The sequence below is a fragment of the Lepidochelys kempii genome, chromosome 3 (genome assembly GCF_965140265.1).
Source record: "Lepidochelys kempii isolate rLepKem1 chromosome 3, rLepKem1.hap2, whole genome shotgun sequence".
Lineage (NCBI taxonomy): Eukaryota > Metazoa > Chordata > Testudines > Cheloniidae > Lepidochelys > Lepidochelys kempii.
In genome coordinates, this window is record NC_133258.1 from 159,017,215 (window position 1) to 159,038,027 (window position 20,813).

Genomic DNA, 20,813 nt, shown 5'->3' on the forward strand with positions numbered 1-20,813 from the left:
TATTACTGCTTATTTAAAAATACAGTCTTATGAGAATGGCCATGCTCATACATAACTCATATTTTAAATGTAGATCTTGGACACACTAGCCCCTCTCTTTATAATACTATAGAAAATATTTCTGAGCTGGGTGCAGCCCTGCGGTCTGTAATGATTTCTGTGATTTTACTCTGTACTTATGCAGCACCTAGTACAATGAGGTCACAGTCACATTCCCTGCTGGATTTTCTAGGCACTGCTGTAATATAAATAAAGAAATTCTTTTCTTTCTTTGTGCTTCTTCTTTTTCTGTCTGTTGCCTCAAAAGACTCTCCCTACAAAAGATAAATATGAGCCTGAACCACAATACCAAATCTAAACCATCACCATGGAAACATTGGAGAAGTTTGGATCTGGATCTTTATAAATATTCAGCTACTCAGAAAAAACAAAATATAACACTGTGACGACATTGTCAGGACACCCAAAACTGTGAGCCACTGCATTACCACTCTGCCTAAGCAGCTTTGCTACTGCTAAGTTGTGTGTCTGCCCCCTGACACTCCAGCCTGTCTGCCTTGCCAGCAAACTCTTCGAGACTGTCAGTCTAAACCTTGCTTTGCAGGTAACAGTGAACCCCATTTCCCAAAGACATTTCTCTGTAGTGTCCAGTCTTTCTCACTGGACACTCACAGAAATTAAGAAAAAAGAAAAGGAGTACTTGTGGCACCTTAGAGACTAACCAATTTTTTTGAGCATAAGCTTTCGTGAGCTACAGCTCACTTCATCGGACGCATACTGTGGAAAATACAGAAGATGTTTTTATACACACAAACCATGAAAAAATGGGTGTTTATAATGATTCAACCATTCCCAGTCTCTATTCAAGCCTATTTCCCCTTGTTTATTCCTTCCTCCCTCCCCCCCTCCGCCCCACTGTTCTTCAGATGTTCTTGTTAAACCCTGGATTTGTGCTGGAAATGGCCCACCTTGATTATCATACACATTGTAAGGAGAGTGATCACTTTAGATAAGCTATTACCAGCAGGAGAGTAGGGTGGGGGGGAGAGAAAACCTTTTGTAGTGACAAACACCCATTTTTTCATGGTTTGTGTGTATAAAAACATCTTCTGTATTTTCCACAGTATGCGTCCGATGAAGTGAGCTGTAGCTCACGAAAGCTTATGCTCAAATACATTGGTTAGTCTCTAAGGTGCCACAAGTACTCCTTTTCTTTTTGCGAATACAGACTAACACGGCTGTTACTCTGAAACCTGTCACAGAAATTAAGGTTGCTGCTTCCAGACAGGCACACATCAGCATGAAGTGAAGAGTAAATCTTCACCTAGTATACAGCACTGAGATGATTTTGTAATAAAACAAGTTTATTAATAAAGAAGAGAAATTTAAGTGATACTAAGCAAGATGAAAAGAAACAGGTATGGTTACAAATAAAACAAAACATGGTATCTAGTCACTAAAACTTAATTTTAGCAAGTTAAAAACTTTGCCTAAGCAATTTTCTACTTACATCAGGTTACCAGGATCCCTAGCCCTTCAGATTAGGGCAGTGGCTCTCAACCTATCTGTACCCCTTTCAGGAGTCTGATTTGTCTTGTGTAACTCCAAGTTTCACCTCACTTAAAAACTACTCGCTTACAAAATCAGACATAAAGATACAAAGCGTGTCACAGCACACTATTACTGAAACATTGCTTCCTTTCTCATTTTTAACCTTATAATTATAAGATAAATCAGTTGGAATATAAATATTGTATTTACATTTCAGTGTATAGTATATAGAGCAATATAAATAAGTTATTGTCTGAATGAAATTTTTGTTTGCACTGACTTCGCTAGTGCTTTTTATGTAGCCTACTGTAAAACTAGGCAAATGTATAGCCGAGTTGATGTACCCCTGGAAGACCTCTGCATGCCCGCAAAGGTACACGTACCCCTTGTTGAGAACCATGGGATTAGGGGATTCAGCTTTCACAGGCTCACAGGATGCTGTTCCCTATGTCCCCTAAGTGGCGGATCACTAAAGGGTCTCTTTACTCTCCTTATATTACTCAGAGTCCATTGTCTCTGTCGCAAGAGAAGGCAGGCTTTCTGGGAGGCAGATTCTGTTCCCAGGAGTGATTGTTAAATGGTCTTCTACCCTGCTTGTTTAACTTGATGGCTTTGTTTACCTTATATGTAAAGGTTTCAGAGTAGCAGCCGTGTTAGTCTGTATCTGCAAAAAGAAAAGGAATACTTGTGGCACCTTAGAGACTAACAAATTTATTTGAGCATAAGCTTTCGTGAGCTACAGTGCACTGCGTCAGATGAAGTGAGCTGTAGCTCACGAAAGCTTATGCTCAGATAAATTTGTTAGTCTCTAAGGTGCCACTAGTACTCCTTTTCTTTTTGCTTATATGTAAAAGTACTTTCATTGTCCTCTGGCTTACGAAGCTTGGCCCAGACAGATGAATCCCCATTCCTTTGTCTAAGCCAAACTCATTTATCAAGTCAGTCCCCCAAAACGAACATATTTCCAACACACATACATAACTCTTTACATACGATCTGTAAATACACCATATTGGTCACAATATTCATGACCACTGTGCTACCAGTTTACATTGGATACATTACATGACACCTTTGAGGCATATAGTCAGACAACAACGTGTTGGGCAATGAGTATGTCAGGCCTGGGTGTGAGTTACAGTTTTGAGTGACCTCTGCCAGCTGGCACTGAGGAGCACCTGGGATCACACCTCTCCTCTTACAATACTGCAAGAGGTTCAGCCACTGGCTGAACTGTAGGCAGCAGGTCAAAACCCTCTTCCCTGACTGGGAGTGTAGTGGTCCCTCCTGGTCAGGCTCAGAGGGAAGCCACTCTGCCTCTCTGTGTCAGGCAGCCAAAACATCATTAATTAGTCTATAGGCCCTGGCTCTCTGTGTGGGGCTGAGTAACTAGAAGTCTTTAGCCTAGTCTCCTGGCTCTGGCAGACAACACACACAGTCAAGGCCCACTGCCTCGTGTCTGGGGCAAGCCACAAACAAGGCTCAGCTCTTCCAGCCTAGGGTGAATTGGCCACTACCCCAAGGTTGGGGTTGTCAGCGGGGGACCTTGGCCCACCCTACTTCACCAGCTTTTAGATCAGGGCCTTAACAGTGGCGGGTGGTCTCACCACCAGTTCCGCAAGAATCCCACAAAAAATCCTGACTCACTTCCCGGCAGCACAACCGGACTAATGTCTTGTTCCTCTGGACTACCTCCTACCATCCTCCATTGGCATGGCTCCATAGTCTGCAAGCCTTCAGTCTCTTCCAGGTAAACATCAGAGAGCAGTGCCAGCAGCTCTCTCCACACTCGGTCTTCTCCATGGGCAGGGCACTATACTGCTTGGCAGCAAGCCCAGAATCCTGCAGCAAGCTAGAGACATCTGGCTCCCACTTCACTGAGCTGAAGAGCCCGCCTCTTATACTTCTTGTCCCACCCCTCTGCTTCCAGCACAGGGGATGAAGCCAGCATGGCTCCTACCACCAAAAGGAGTACAGTGGTCCCTCCCAGTCAGGCTCAGAAGGAGAAAACTTGTTTCTCCCTTTGTTTGATCACAAACTTTAAAGCATACTATTAGTAGGTATCCATAACTCCTTATATAGTGTTAATACATACATTGCACAATGGTATTAATCACCAGTGTGTCATTAGTTTCATAAAAGGCCTTACTTGACACACTTTTATACTACAAAATATTGTATACAGTCAGTTGATTCAATTGCTTATTCTTTGGGGTTCAGCCCCTTGGTTCTCTCTCTCAGGAGTCTGGATGCTAATTGTCACAAACACAAAGAAAGGCTAATAGAAACAGTGACTGGGATGTATCAAAACAAAAAAAAATTGCCCTTCATAATGCTTTTTATTAAGGAAATACAAAGTATTTCATACATGTTCTGTTGCTTTCTTTCCTTGTTCCGTATTGTTTTCATCTCATTCTTTTGTCATTCCTATTTCATCCCTATTATCCCTGGTATTCATCAGTAACGGCAAAGGCAAGGTTTATCTGCTTTTTTAGACTGGTTCCCACTTTCATTTGTGAGACACAAGAAGCTCAGCAATAATAAGTGTCAGCTGTTTCATCCTGTTCTCGCTGTTTCATCCTCTTCTCTCCCAATGTACCCATCTTACTTCGTTTCCTGGAGACATGCTACTTGTCACTTAGATCTCTGAAGCAATTGTTGACTGGGAGATCAATGAAATATAATGTGAAGAGATTACTGGAGAAATGGAAGAGCTAAATGTGATCTTAACTAATCATATCATGGGATGAGAATAATGACATGTGTCAAATTGAGATAGCTGAACAGTCAATAACAAAATACCATGACTCACAAGAACGTCAGATATATTTTTTCCACTGAGAACTGCACAAAAACACTATTTTGCAATACAATATTATTTAGTTCTTTTAAAGGGAAACATTGAGCCAGATTGTTATCTAATTTATACCAGTTTTGCATTGATATAATGCTGATGACATCAATGGAGTTATTTGATTTAGACAGGTGTAAGTAAGATCAGAATCCATCCCAATATATATATTATGGGCCTGGTCCTATGAATTATTGGGCTACAAAGTAGCTATGAAATAGTATGAAGAAGCATGTGATTGGAGTGGGTTTTTACTTATTTCCCATACCATATATTAGCGGAGACTGCTCTCAATTGCATTTTAAATCAATCCTCAAAACAATATCAGCTCAGAGCTACATATACTTTCATAGGGTCATTCTGTCCTTGTAAGCTTTACGTGCTGCAATAGTATCTCAATGACTAGCCAGATTTTTTTTTCCAGAATTAATTTCAGTGGCAACTTGTAATGCCATGCTCTTGAGTCATTGGCAGTGTGGGGGTTGAACCTTGGACTTCTCAATTTAAATGCACAAACCTCTACTGTCTGAGCAAAAAGATTCAGCTGTGCTAGCCAAGGCTGCAGCAGGGCTCATCAACCTCTAGCTGTGGCCCAGGCACCAGCAGAGTAAGACACCATACCTTTGCTCCCTTTTCCTATCTATTTACTGCAGACAGTCTATGTTATAAATATAAAGGGAAGGGTAAACCCCTTTAAAATCCCTCCTGGCCAGAGGAAAAATCCTCTCACCTGTAAAGGGTTAAGAAGCTAAAGGGAACCTCGCTGGCACCTGACCAAAATGACCAATGAGGAGACAAGATACTTTCAAAAGCTGGGAGGAGGCAGAGAAACAAAGGGGCTGTGTCTGTCTGTCTGTTGCTTTTGCCAGGGACAGAACAGGAATGGAGTCTTAGAACTTTTAGTAAGTAATCTAGCTAGGTATGTGTTAGATTAGGATTTCTTTAAATGGCTGAGAAAAGAACTGTGCTGAATAGAATGACTATCCCTGTCTGTGTATCTTTTTTGTAACTTAAGGTTTTGCCTAGAGGGATTCTCTATGTTTTTAATCTAATTACCCTGTAAGGTATCTACCATCCTGATTTTACAGAGGTGATTCCTTTACTTCTATTAAAAGTCTTCTGGTAAGAAAACTGAATGCTTTTTCATTGCCCTAAGATCCAAGGGTTTGGGTCTGTGGTCACCTATGCAAATTGGTGAAGATTTTTACCAAACCTTTCCCAGGAAGTGGGGTGCAAGGTTTGGGAGGATTTTGGGGGGAAAGATGTGTCTAAACTACGTTTCCCAGTAAACCCAGTTAAAGTTTGGTGGTGGCAGTGGAAATTCCAAGGGCAAAGGGTAAAATTAATTTGTACCTTGGGGAAGTTTTAACCTAAGCTGGTGAAAGTAAGCTTAGGAGGTTTTCATGCAGGTCCCCACATCTGTACCCTAGAGTTCAGAGTGGGGGAGGAACCTTGACAGTCTAGCATACCAGTTTACTGACAGGAACATTCATGCATACTACAAATATCAAGCAAATATTTCAGGATATTTGAAGAAAGCAAATTTCAACTTCATTATCACAAGCGCTGGCATAGGGTGTCTATCCTAGACAGATGACCAAAGATTAATGGCAGTCAGAGCCTACCTGCTTGCCCCTGGAGGGTAGACCAGGCCTAATTAATGATGAAATCCAAAAGGGGAAGTGCTGGGTGGTATTATAAACAGAAGAAGTTTGGAGCAGAAGTGGGGGCTGTAAGGAGAAACTCTGCATTCATTCTCCTGATAGTAAAAACAACAACAAGGAGTCCTTGTGGCACCTTAGAAACTAACAAATTTATTTGGGCATAAGCTTTTGTGGGCTAAAACCCTGATAGTAAGAGCGAAGGCTACATAGGGAGGCCAGAAAGAGGCTGTGGGAAAGACCTGCTGACAGGCTGAGGTGGGAAGAAGTGTATGGAGGTAGCAGGAGGCAGATCTGAATATAGACACCCCTTGTCAGCTCATTACAGGGAGCCCAGATTTTTAAAGGTATTTAAGCATTGCTGCTTGGAGTTTTGCAACACCGAACAGATTTAAGAGCCTACTTCATTTTCTAAAATGATGTAGGCACTTAAGAACCTAAATCCCATTGACAAATGCTGAGTGTAGCAACACCTAGCTACCTTTTTAAATTCTGGGCCTGTGTCCTAGGACTGAAACCCAGAGGAAAGGAAGGGGCTGGTTTCCCCTAACTGCCACTGGGGATGGTGGTGTGAAAAACCTGACCCCGCCCCTGAGATAAGAGGGATAAGGACTTTTGAAAGCCCTGGGATGAGAGGATGTAAGGAATATGGGGCCCACGATCAGGGGTGGAAAACCTGATGTAAGCATATCATCCAACACAACAAAAGTCCATCCTATTACCCAGGAAGGAGTGAAAACAAAACGTGACCTGGCTGGAGGACTGAGTCAGGGAAAGAGGTAGACAACTGAGGGACCAAAGCAATCATTGCCAGGGGGCACTAGAGGAGAAAAGCCTGCTATGCCACACCCAGCCATGAGCCATCTGCCTGTGGTGAGTCTCCTCTTCTATACAAGCCTGCATTCTCCACCCATGTAAATATCTCTATGATTGAGAAATATGGTATCAGTCCATCAGATGTGAATTTACTCATTTGAATAGTCCCCTTAGCTCCAGTGGAACTATATCATAGAATAACAGAACTATAGAAATGTAGGGCTGAAAGGGACACCGAGACCATCTAGTGCAATGGCAAGGCAGGACCAATTATACCTAGACTATCCCTGAGAGGTGGTTTGATGGGGATTCCACAACCTGCATTAGAAGCCTATTCCAGAGCTTAACTACCCTTATAGTTAAAAGTTTTTCCCAATCTCTAATCTAAATCTCCCTTGCTGCACATTAAACCCATCACTTCTTGTCCTCCCTTCAGTGGCCATGGAGAACAATTGATCACTGGCCTCTTTGTAACAGCCCCTAACATATTTGAAAACTTATCCGGTGGGCCCCCCCTCAGTTTTCTTTTCTCATGACTAAACATGCCCAGTTTTTTTTTTTTTTAACCTTCCCCCTTAGGTCAGGGTTTCTAAACCTTTTATCCTGTAAGGGACCCTCAGAGCTGCCTGCCCCTATTACTACAAGCAATCCCATCCAACAATCCCACTCATATTTCTCAAGCTCTACCTTAACACTAAGTAGGTTATTGGCCTCCCTAACTCCTACTCTGAAACCTGTTTCCCAGTAACAGCCGTGTTAGTCTGTATTCGCAAAAAGAAAAGGAGTACTTGTGGCACCTTAGAGACTAACCAATTTATTTGAGCATGAGCTTACTGTGCCCACATATCTATTCAGGGGACACCATCACAGGGCCTAATAACATCAGCCACACTATCAGAGGCTCGTTCACCTGCACATCCACCAATGTGATATATGCCACAATGTGCCAGCAATGCCCCTCTGCCATGTACATTGGTCAAACTGGACAGTCTCTACGTAAAAGAATAAATGGACACAAATCAGATGTCAAGAATTATAACATTCATAAACCAGTCGGAGAACATTTCAATCTCTCTGGTCACGCAATCACAGACATGAAGGTCGCTATCTTAAAACAAAAAAACTTCAAATCCAGACTCCAGCGAGAAACTGCTGAATTGGAATTCATTTGCAAATTGGATACTATTAATTTAGGCTTAAATAGAGATGGGGAGTGGCTAAGTCATTATGCAAGGTAGCCTATTTCCCCTTGTTTTTTCCTACCCCCCCCCTCCCAGACGTTCTGGTTAAACTTGGATTTAAACTTGGAGAGTGGTCAGTTTGGATGAGCTATTACCAGCAGGAGAGTGAGCTTGTGTGTGTGTGTCCCCAGGAAAAAAAAAAGGGGGGGGGGGTGAGAGAGCCTGGATCTGTGCTGGAAATGGCCCACCTTGATTACCATGCACATTGTAGGGAGAGTGGTCACTTTGGATGAGCTATTACCAGCAGGAGAGTGAGTTTGTGTGTGTATGGGGGTGGGGGGGGGTGAGAAAACCTGGATTTGTGCTGGAAATGGCCCACCTTGATTATCATGCACATTGTAGGGCGAGTGGTCACTTTGGATGAGCTATTACCAGCAGGAGAGTGAGTTCGTGTGTGTGGTTTTTGGAGGGGGGTGAGGGGGTGAGAGAACCTGGATTTGTGCAGGAAATGGCCCACCTTGATTATCATGCACATTGTGAAGAGAGTGGTCACTTTGGATGGGCTATTACCAGCAGGAGAGTGAGTTTGTGTGTGGGGGGGTGGAGGGTGAGAAAACCTGGATTTGTGCTGGAAATGGCCCAACTTGATGATCACTTTAGATAAGCTATTACCAGCAGGACAGTGGGGTGGGAGGAGGTATTGTTTCATGATCTCTGTGTGTATATAATGTCTGCTGCAGTTTCCACGGTATGCATCCGATGAAGTGAGCTGTAGCTCACGAAAGCTCATGCTCAAATAAATTGGTTAGTCTCTAAGGTGCCACAAGTACTCCTTTTCTTCTTACTGGGAAACAGTTTCAGATGAAGAGTCCTCTGATGAAAACTTGGAAATTGTTTAAGCCACCTTGCTCAGATTGCTAATTTTGACAGTACATCCGTGTGGTAGGGTTGATGAACCTCACACAAGACTTCGCAAGGAAAGGGTTAAACTCCCCTTTCCCAGCCATAACCCCATCCACTCCAGAAATGTGTAGGAGGTGGGGAGAGAAGGAGAAATCAGCAGATGAGAACTTGGAGTTTATGACTCTCTAGGCTTTTCTGTTTTGGGACTATTAAGTTGTGCTCTGCTGGTGTGTGCCCTACAAAATTCACTGCGCTTGTTCCTTACCTAATGGGAATAGCAGCTCCATTGGCTAACTCCTCTCATTTAGGCTAAATTATAGGTATGGGAAACCTTCAGCACAAGGAATGGGTGGTGAATGGATAAAGCTGCTACCCTTCAGGATTTTGAGGGAAAGCCTTTTAAATAGAAACCTTTCTAGCAGTGAGTCTGAGAGACACCCCTGGTCTTTGGAGCCGGCTCTGCACTATGGTTCAGGCTCATCCGTACTTTTCCCTTTTTGGGATTGTTTGGGGTTATGAATTACTCAAACTACATTATTGTTAACCATCATCTCATTAAAAAGTCAAATACAAAAGGCCCTAATTTACTCCATATCTAGTCAATGACTGAACAGCTTCATGAAAATTTGCTTCAGATGCAGCACAATCAAATGCAATTTACAAAACATTCTGAAGATGAGAATTCTGTGCATAATATTAATAGAAGTGGCCCCAAACAAGAACAATTTCTCAGCAACCTTCTCCCCTGAACTCTCAGAGATCAGATAAAATGGGGCCTGGACCTAAAGCATCCTTGCAAAAACACCTAATCACCACTGTTGCTCCTTTTTATTGAGCATTCCTATGAAATCTTTGGTTCAGCTTTGTAGTAGATTTTACTAAATCAGCATTTCTGTGGTCACACACCTCTGTGTTAAGGTACCACTCAATCACTAGTTATGTACATGACAGGAAAATGTGTTTCCCTCTCAAGCATGGCCTACAAGGGTCTGTGAGGGCCAGGGCCGGCTCCAGCTTTTTTGCTGCCCCAAGTGGCGAAGAAAAAAAAGAAAAAGAAAAACCTGACTGAACTGCCGCTGAATTGCCATGGAAGAGGAAGAGAAGGAATGAAGGACCTACAGCTGAATTGCCGCCAAAGACCCAGATGTGCCGCCCCAATAACTCACGGAGTGCCGCCCCTTTCTATTGGCCGCCCCAGGCACCTGCTTCCTTCGCTGGTGCCTGGAGCTAGCCCTGGTGAGGGCATTTATCAGGCATACTCTGCCCTGGGAGATATGGGCACCTTAACATCCCCTTCTCAAGGAAAACACAGTCAGACTGGGCTACCTTCAAGACAGTCCTCCAGATGCCTAGAAGGGCCAGGAGCAAATACTGACCAATCAGGAGCCAGCAAGAGATTAAAAAAAAAAAGACATAAACAAGACAAATAAATTGAAACACAAAGATAGGTCAGTTATGAAGCAAAATTATGTATTGCTAGTTTTAAGTTACCATTTAAAAAGGCTGAATAACATCCTAGTAGGACTAAAACAGAATCATAATATTAAATAGAAGTGGCCCCAAACAAGAGCAAGCCCGTTAAGAAGGCTTGCCTACTACTGCTCAGTAGCAGAGCTGGGTGAGTGGCACTGGATCAGTGCCACTGGAACAATTTGTATAGTGGGGGTACAGAAAGCCATTGAACCAAACTTTAAACCCTGTATATAATAGAAACCACTTCAAGCCAGGGGGTGAGGCAGCATCCTCAGCACCCCTAGTTCCAGCACCTATGGCTAGCATGACCAAGTGTCCGGTTTTTGACCGGAATACCCACTCAAAAAGGGATCCTGGAGGCTCCAGTCAGCACCACTGACCGGGCCGTTGACTGTCCGGTTGGCAGCACTGCACTGTGGGGCTGGCAGGCTCCCTGCTAACCTCTGTGCCATGCAGCTCCCGGGAAGCAGCCGGCATGTCCCCTCTCCAGCTCCTACACATAGGGGCAGCCAGGAGACTCTGCATTCTGCCCCCGCCCCAAGTGCCCCCACCCCCGCAGCTCCTATTGGCTGGGAACCAGGCCCCAACTCCCTACCCCTGCCCCAGACCTGATCCCTCTCCCACCCTCCAAACCCCTCGATCCCAGCCCAGAGCACCCTCTTGCACCCCAAACCCATCCCCAGCCCCACCCCAGAGCACACACCCCAACAGGAGCCCTCACCCCCTCCAACCGCCTGCCCCAGCCCTGATTTCCCTCTCACCCTCCAAACCCTGCAGTCCCAGCCCGAAGCACCCTCCTACACCCCAAACCCCTCATCCCCAGCCCCACCACAGAGTCTGCAGCCCCAGCCAGAGCCCTTATACCCCCCTGCACCCCAACCCCCTGTCCCGGCCTGGAGCCCCCTTCTGTTCTCTGAACCCCTCAGTCCCAGCCTGGAGCACCCTCCTACACTCCAAACCCCTCATCCCTGGCCTCACCCCAGAGTCCGCACTCCCAGCCGGAGTCCTCATCTGCTCCCGCACTCCAGTACCCTGAGCCAGCCTGGTGAAAATGAGGTGAGTGAGTGAGTGAGTGTGGGGAGAGCGAGTGACAGAGGGAGGGGGGATGGAGTGAGTGGGGGTGGGGCAAGGGTGTTCAGTTTTATGCGAGTAGAAAGTTGGCAACCCTACCTATGGCTGGGATTGAGGAGGAAATCCTTGTGCCAGCCCAAACCCTAGGGCCTGGCCTTCAAGTACTTCAAGTACAAGTGCAACTAAGTGCTTGCCTTTGAATTTTGTTTCTTTATTTAAAGATGCAGACAGCCAAATTCTGAGTTTTGTTATTTTGTTACTTAACTGTTTAGAAAATGTTGCTGAATTTAGGTCACAGGCCACCCTGTGCCAAGCAAGCAGCCAAATGTCTAGATTAAGGCAGGGGAGGCCTTCAGTACCACACTTTGCCTTACAGGGGGTACCATGGAGCAGCCTCTGCCAAAGGGTTTCATTTCTAAAGGTTTTTTTTTTCTGTCACGCATACTTGATTTACAAATACTCCCAGTTTGTTATCAAAGTGACAGTCACCTAGGTTATGTGTGTCAGTACTTTAGTAGATTGCAAATTAAGCATGCAATTTAGCAACCACTCTGCACTAAACTGACTCAGAAATGGAGGATGTAGTGGGGGTGAATATATACAGCATCTTGAAAGACTTACGATCCACTGCTTTCTACTCACCTAACTCTAACAAATAATAATGGCGTGGAAACACCTACAGGGTGCTTATCTCTGTTCAAAGTACTAAAGAAGATGTAGTTCTTGCCCCCAGGAGGTTTACTAACTAGCTGGAGAATCTAATTCAAAAATACATCTAAATGCATTTACCAGGAAATTGTTCAGAAGTAGGAATGTATCGTATAGATAGTAGATATGTAGTGAAACAAATATTATAGCAGTTATACAGTCAGACCTGTCCCCCTAAGTGGGGGGGAGGCAGGAAGAGGTTGGAAAGTGATAGAATCCAAGCATATTACTTCAAACTCCCACTCTAACCAAATTGATCGTTGGTTAAGTATATGTTTCTGTATTTTTGTTTTATTTGAAGTGGGAGAAGGAGGAAATGGGAAGGTATGAAGTAATGTGACATAAAACCAAAGGACTTGATAAGACACAGAGTAGACTGATAGAGAGGGGAAGATCTGTGAAGGACAAAAAACTTGAATATGTGCAAAAGGAGAAGCTAGTGGAGGGTTTCACCATAAGAATGGGCAGGGAAGATGCCATTGCATGAGGCAGTGTTTTGGATGGCTGAAGAAGTTGAGAGGGAGACCACCGAAAAGTAGATTGAAAGATGGTCGGGATAGGAGATGAGGAGGGCCTGGATGAGAGTTTTAGCTCTATGGACAACCCACAGGGTCCCAGAACCTGGGCTCTAGCCCAAACCCAGAAGTCTACACAGCAATGAAACAGCCCCACAGCCCGAGACCCAATTGGCTGGCACGGGCCAGCTGCACGTTTTTCTTCGCTGTGTAGACATACTCTCAGGAGCCAGCGGAGAGCAGGAAACAGGATGGGGAAGCTCAGGAAACTGCAGCATGAAAAAGGCTCATGCAGAGAAGACCCTGCCACCAGGGCAGTTTGGGTCTACAGAGAGTAAAGAAAGTGCAACCCAGGTCCAGGAAGAAGAGGTGGGGATGCCCTACCCATGGGGAAAGGGAGACATTGAACTGGGACCAATGTGTGTCATGACTCCAGAAGGGGAGTATTTTAATTACCTTTGGATTGCAATGTGGAGTCCAAGAAGGAAAACTGAGGCAGGGTGCTGCAGTGCAGACTGACTTCTGGGTAAAAGGGGGCACTCAGATGGCAGTCACCCTGTTAAATTAACACCAAAACCTCTGAGAATTGCTAGTCTACATGGATTCCTAGGAGTCACAACAATAACAGAACTTTTGTTACTACTTTTAAATTCTTACTCAAGGGCGGGGAGGGTGGAAGGGGTTGTAATGATTAGTGTAAACAGCAGCTCCGCCAAAGGTGGTGCTGTATCTTTATCATAATGCTAAATTATTGTCTTGTCTTGATATTGTGTTGTATTTGACAGAGGGAGGTGGTTGTAGGAAGCTTTAGTCCAGCCTGTGTATGCTGGAGTTGTTACTTGCAGTGTCATAATAAATCCTTTGATTCCTATAAGCGAGTATTACAATACCCCTCATATAAACAGACAAAATTGCTTATAAGCTGCATTTTGCATCAGTGGTGCTCACCCCTGCATAAAAGAAGGGTGGCTGCACCAGAGCAAATTGCTGCTTTGCCTGTCTACTCTTGGGGATTGCACCAATGCAGCTACATCAGCGGCTGGCCACTGATAGCTGTAATTCAGGCCATTTGGCTACTCTGTTTCTCTTCAGACTAGACAAGGCCTAAGGCACTCAAGTGTTAAACAGCTGTAAGGAGGGCACCTAAGTGAACCTCTAGCTGGCAAGCTGAAATGGTGGGTTGGGAAGGAAATAACCATTTCAAAATATTTAAAAGGGCTGCATTGTACACAAGGGAAACTTTAGCATACACCAGCAGGGTCTGCATGGGCCAATTAATGCTCAACACGGTAGTGTACTTTAGAAATCATGCCCCCCTGATGTGCATTATCCCACCACGTAGACAAGCCCTTAATTTGTGCTCATGCGCTACCAAAGTTAGGACCCAGTCCTGCAGCACTTCCTTACACAAATAGCTCTTCTTCACACCAGTGTTCCCAGAGATGTTATATGAGTACAGGCTACTCATGTAAAGAAGGATTCCAGATTAAGACCCATATTTATGTCTCTAAATCTCACACAGATACAAGCAGGTGAAACTTTTTGAGGGGGGGGGCAGGAGGGGAAGCTATTCAAAACAAAAACTTGGGGGGGGGGGGTTTGCAGGTAGTTTTGTTCAAAAATAGGTAACACCCACAATCTTCAATCTGTACAAAAGAACAGAGCCTAAGTAAAAGCGTCACAATATGCTAGCCCATGACAGTTCATATATACCTTATGATGGCAAAGTGCTCAGTGAAATCTGAGTTTGATTTAATTAGAGTCTTGTCTGTATCTTTCAGTCTGCATCTACTTATTCCTCATTTGCCACCCTGGTATCTGCACACTTAAGGGCTGCAGGATCAGACCATTAATGAACCCAATACCACCTGCACAAGTGCCTGTTGGATTGTATCTGGGAAAGACCATCTTCCCCAGTTTGGTTTCTGGAACCTACCTCTTCCTCTACAAAAAGGAGAAAGACTGAAATGCAAGAAGTTTTGTAGAGAATAGCCACTCACTCCAGCCATGGTACCTGCTGGGAAATAAAGTTTATTTTTATAGAAAAAGCAGCTTTTGGAAGAAATTCCAGGAGCCAAACTGAGTGTGGAAACTTATACTATATACACAAGAGCTGTAATTTTATGAATGGGACCCTAAATTCTTTTCAGATCTCATCTTAGTAGAATTATGCAGATTTGGTGCCCCCTGCTGTCCCTTCTTTTGCCATCTGAGCAGTCAACTAAAAGCATGTATAAGCACTGCAGATGTGAAAGTGTATAAAACACCTCAGTAAGACAGATTGGGCAGTCTATACAAAAGGACACATTTAAACCAGAATTTTACTCCACAGCAGGTCTATGGAAGGGGCAGAGCCCTGGAGAGGCAGATAAAAATATAAAAAGCTGTATCATGATAGAATAAGAACCAAAGAAAAATAATGTAAGTGTCCATTGCCAAGGGACGCTGCATAGCGGCCTGAGCCTCTGGTTTGCAAAAATCTAGAAATCTAAAAATCTCTCTGGAACTACAGTTTAAAATCTCAGCAGGATCACCTCAGGCCTGCATTCTTCTGAGGTAGCATAACGCGCAAGCTCTGCATGCTACACTGGCTCTTCATTCAATACTGGATCCAGCTTAAGGTCCTGGCCCTCATCTTCAAAACCAAGCAAGGTCCAAATACCTTCTTATTTGTATGATGGTAGAACCTAAAGGCCCCAAGAGATTGCAAGCAAAGTATTTTTGATGAAAGGTGTCCATCTACAAAATTTCCTGTTGCTAGAGAGCAGGATGATTCCATGTCTTTTATTCTTTGAAAGAGGCAAGACATGGGCCTTTGCTTAACACAAGAAGCAATAAACTAATCAGTTAGTTTTCTTTCTCCCTTTGGTATCTTTGTCTACAGATTACCAAAAGAATAAAATCTCCATTGAACAGACGACACTGACGCATTTAAAATCTTGTATCTGGTGCCTACACGCCATGGTGATTGGCATCCTGGAACTATGTAGATCAATTTAGCAAGACCTTTTCTTGACTCATAGATGGCTAAAAAAATCCAATTCTTGATTTACAGGCTTTCCCACAAGTCAGTCCAGGAAATGTACTCGTGTTTTCTAGCTGAAAACTCCTGTGCTCTCCGATTGCAAATTAACGACTCCTCTTGTTGACTAACATACCTCAGTTCAGAAATCCCTGCACTGGGTGTAATTCTGATTCAAATTGGTTTGTTAGCAGCTATAGCTTTGCATGTGCTAATATTCATATCCCAGTGAGCAAGACTCTTTCAGGACACGTTTGTATCTCCTTGTAGAAGGAGCTAGAATGAAAACGGTCATTTTGGTGCTATTAAAATATTGTAGTGAACTTGTCAATAGATGGTTTTGTTGGGGCAAAATCCTTCAAGTATCCAAATTCAAGTCTGAAAGAGGACTGGTAGGGCTCAACTTCACAACACATCACTGGTTGTTCTGGGGTGGTTTGATGGTGCCTGACTGATGGACATGAGGAGTTGAATGTTCATTATTTCTGGGATCTGGGAAGGGTTTTGCCACTTTCAAAAAAAGAGCCAGATCCATGACCTTATCAGGCTGATCAAAAGGAACAGCATGGTCTCTATTACAGGCAGCTTTAGACTGGCCATGGTTTCTGGTGCTTGTTAAATACTAAGGTTTCAAGAACCATTTTTAAGGTGCAGGCTTGGAAGCCCAGTGTCCTATGGAGTTGGTATGATTTATATTTAAATTACTGGCACAGCATTAAAGAAGATACAGCAACAATAGCGGTTCTCCCCCATCCTCTCCAGGAGAGGTATTTTGTATCTCCAGGTGCATAGTTTTATTCCTCAACACTCAAGATATCATGCAGAATGAATCTGGCCTGTTCTCTCTCAATGCTGCATATAGGTAATAAATCAACTTGGTTTTTGTTTCTCTTATATATGTTAGTTTACTTGATGCAACAGCAGCCTTGGCTCTGGAGGCTGGTTTGGATTTTCCTTTCTATCTCCTCTAACAGTTGTGTACATCAACAGTCTGCCTCCTGTTGCCTCTTCTTGTGGGAAGATCTTTTCTAAACAGTTTCACATACAGCCATGCCAAGGGTTGTGTGAGAAGAAGATTAAATGGGTGGAGCCATCTGTTCTGGTCTCTCTGCACGGCAATGTAGCTCACCCTGTTGCTATGCTCTGGAGGCGGCTGCTGGCAGTCTCTCCTTGCTTCTTGTATTTGCTCCCCTTTTTCACCTTTATTTTCCCCCTGAATGACTTCACAGCCAATGAGTGCCTTGAGTGTCCAGTAATTGCAGGAGCAGTCCCTGACGCTCAGAAGGGTGATGTTCTAGTGGGTGGGATAACAGTAATTTTGGAAGTGAAGAGACTCTTTAATCCACTATTGAAATTAACATGAGCACAGGTGGCCCAGTTTATGTCTTTGAAGGGAGAGGGGTCCAGGAGGAAATGAAAAGGACTAGTAATCACCAGATCTTAGGGCACAAGCTAATCACCAGTAGTACAGTATCGCAGAAATACATGCACTATGTGAGATCTTTATCGGAAGCATCTGGCACTGACCACTGTCAGAAAGGTTGCACGGATCATTGGTCTCTCCAGTATGGCAAAGACAAGCAGATTCGTTTTCAGTAATTGCACACCAGGCACTACCGCCCAAGATACTTTGCAGGAGACAGTACAGTATACATACGGGTACCGACACCTCACACTCATCTTCCTCCAAAATGTAGATTTCCTTCGCTCTCCTAAGAAGAAAAGGAGTACTTGTGGCACCTTAGAGACTAACCAATTGATTTGAGCTGTAGCTCACGAAAGCTCATGCTCAAATAAATTGGTTAGTCTCTAAGGTGCCACAAGTACTCCTTTTCTTTTTGCGAATACAGACTAACACGGCTGCTACTCTAAAACCTTCACTCTCCTATACACTCTTCCCCAGGTAGATATTGACACACACATCCCTTGAACTCACAAACACTCCTTCCCCTCCCCCAGCAGATTCTCACCCATATTAAATCAATCAGTCAGACACGCTCCCTCTAGAACACATCCACCTATCCTCACCGGTATACCTGTACCAACAAAGGCAACAAACACACACTCATACAAATGTTCACACATTCTGAGAGTCTTTTAAAAGAACTTTTCTTCAAAAATTTAGCTTTTGTACTGGAGCGCTGGGAACACACTCCTAGAATAGAGAGCAGGAAGTGGAGCAGCACAAGTAAAACAAACACCATGAAATTTATTGTAGCAATCCTCCCAAGCTGGGACTGGGATCTTCCTGTCACCCAAGGCCTTCTTCATGCTGGCTAACGAATGAGTTGTAAACACATTGGCAGACAAATCGGTTTCTGACATGAGTTGTCCAGCCTGTGTTGGACCAAAGATAAACTCATGTTTTAAAAAGAAACCACAAACATGTGAGTCTAGATTTAATAGAGCTATTTTAAACATTAAAAAAAAAAGAGAGAAACAATTATGACCATAAGCCAGAACTATATTGTACTAGAACATTCAGTCTTTCATTTACATACAAAATAGGTAACACAGGACTGCTAAGCAGAAAGTAATATTTCTACACCAAATACCCATGTTTCTACTGCACCATCTAATTCTGGGCCCATCAGTATAGAATAAGATTGTACCATGTACCTATGAACAACAATACAGTACTATGTACTATATATATCTTTGTAGAACAATGTTGTACCAAAGTGTCTGTATTCTTATCTGTAGTCCAAAAAAAAAAACAAAAAAAAACCAAAAACCCCACCCCAAAAACAACAACAAAAACCTATCTAACAAAGGAGTTAAGTGTGCTAAGTGATAATGTACTTCCTTCTTACAACATTTACAAAATCCAAGCATTTAAAAGCAACAAAATGAACAGTTAATAACAGCAAAATCCCTATGCTGCCTACACAATAAGCAAACACATTCTTATCAAGTGTAAAGAAATGCATATTCCATCACCACAGCTTTAAGTCTAACCCATGGGAAGTTATTTTATTACCTTGATTTTAAGATCTAAATATCTTAATTGTAGCAGCTAATTTTTTAAGTGATGTTAAATGTTAAACCATCCGTTATTTATCAACTAACAGTAGAACTTTGGGGGGAAATACTTGAAATTGAGAATAATGCTGTATATATGATTCAACCAAAAAAATGCAAAACATTATTGGTTTATGGTAACATACATATATGTGAGTGTATATTTGAGGCTGATCAATATGGATCATTGACGTCTAAATTTGCAATGGTCATGTTACCTTTTCAAAAGGATTGTGTGTTTCAAAAGGATTGTTTATATTTTGAAGTTACTCACGAAATACAGTTTACTCTGGATCACAGTTAACGTTGTGGCATTACATTAAGGAATTTGAGGAGAATACAGTAATGTATTTATTATGTTGGCAGTGTAAGAGTTATAATGTCTTTAACTATTAATTTCCTTGCTAATAAGGGAATGGATTTTGTAAGTGATTAAATATGTTACTCTTGTCATTCAGCAACCTCCCCCAGCCCCCCTTTTTAAGCAAAGTTTGTTTTTTGAATTGTCTGGGGTTATTTTATTAAATATGTTTCCTCTCCTGACCTCCCCGCACACCATTTGTTTAGGTAAAAGAAGATACTGGGGTGAAATCCTAACCCCATTAAAGCCAATGGGATTTTTGCCATGGACTTCAATGGGACCAGGATTTCAACATTAGTTTTTAAATAAACGGGATGGATGGGTCAACCAGATTATATAAAGGAGTGAGCAGTGGTGGTCAACTGAATAATGGATCCTGCACGGCCCTGTCTTGCTCCATACACACATGCCAAAATGCACACATTCACTAGCACAGTTTACCTTCCTCCTGAACATTAGTAACATGTTCTTAAAAAAAACCCATCCATTGAACATCGAGACCCAGGGAGTGTGTTTCTTGAGGATTGCTATGCTCCTTGGTTATTGGTAGAAATTCAAAACCCAAGTGAGTTTAACTCTACTGAGAAATTCAATATATAACCTCAAAGTGCCCTGTTAGGAATACCTTGTTGCTCTCATGAAACTGAATTCACTAGTCCGGAAGAAGACATGGGCTGCCTTCTACTCCCTCTCCCTGGGGCTGATCCTGCACCACTGGGATTTTTAGTATAGACTTCAATGACATCAGACTCATGTCTGCGGTGTGTGTCTATGCTCCACTACTTTCTTCATCTCATTTGCTGTTTTCCATCTGCATGCTTTTTCTGAATCACCTCTTACACTGAGCACAGCCTTCCAATTAATGTTCACCTCCCTATCTTTCTCTTTTTAAGAAACTCCAGAAAACCAGCATCCGTCATGAAGATTCCCGCTATAATACCCACATGCCATTTGGTTCACTGCTATTACATTTAAAGCATATCTGGCAAGGATTCTTCTTTGTTTAACACAGTTCACCTATAGTAAAGCATTGTACACATACCTATGTGGTTATATATGAATAATAAGCTTAGATTTCTGTATTCACTGGGTACTATCAACATGCATATGATGCTACTGACAAACTTCTGTCCAGTGCTCTAAAGTCACATAGTAATCGGACACGGTATATACTTTATACTATCATAATTTAAAAGTAAGTATGATATATATTAACACAGTATATAAGGCAGTCATTCTTGATGTTTGCATGGTTGGATGTGAATGCTTCCTGGGCTACTAATAATCACACTGTGCACTTTTGTAGAACATCCCATCTGAATTTCTCAGAGGTACTTGACAAACATTAACTAATTCTCAACATCCCTGTGAGGTAATTGTCATCCCCCAACATATAGAAATTGAGGCAGGAGATGGTGAAGGGACTTGCCCAAAGTCACACAGTGAGTGGCAGTGCCAGGAACAGAACCCAAGCCTCCTAGTCTTACAGGCTTCTGAGCTAATCTCTAACCATTAGGAATGAAAGGACCTGCCACATGTCTTAGTGGCAAGCTAATTTTCAGTATTTTTCCAATTATTTCTTTGAGTTGGCTTGTGACATACAAGTAAGTACAAGCAGACACATAGGATTTTTTGAATATTTGTTAAGTGTTAATATTTTACAGGGGTGAACTAAATTA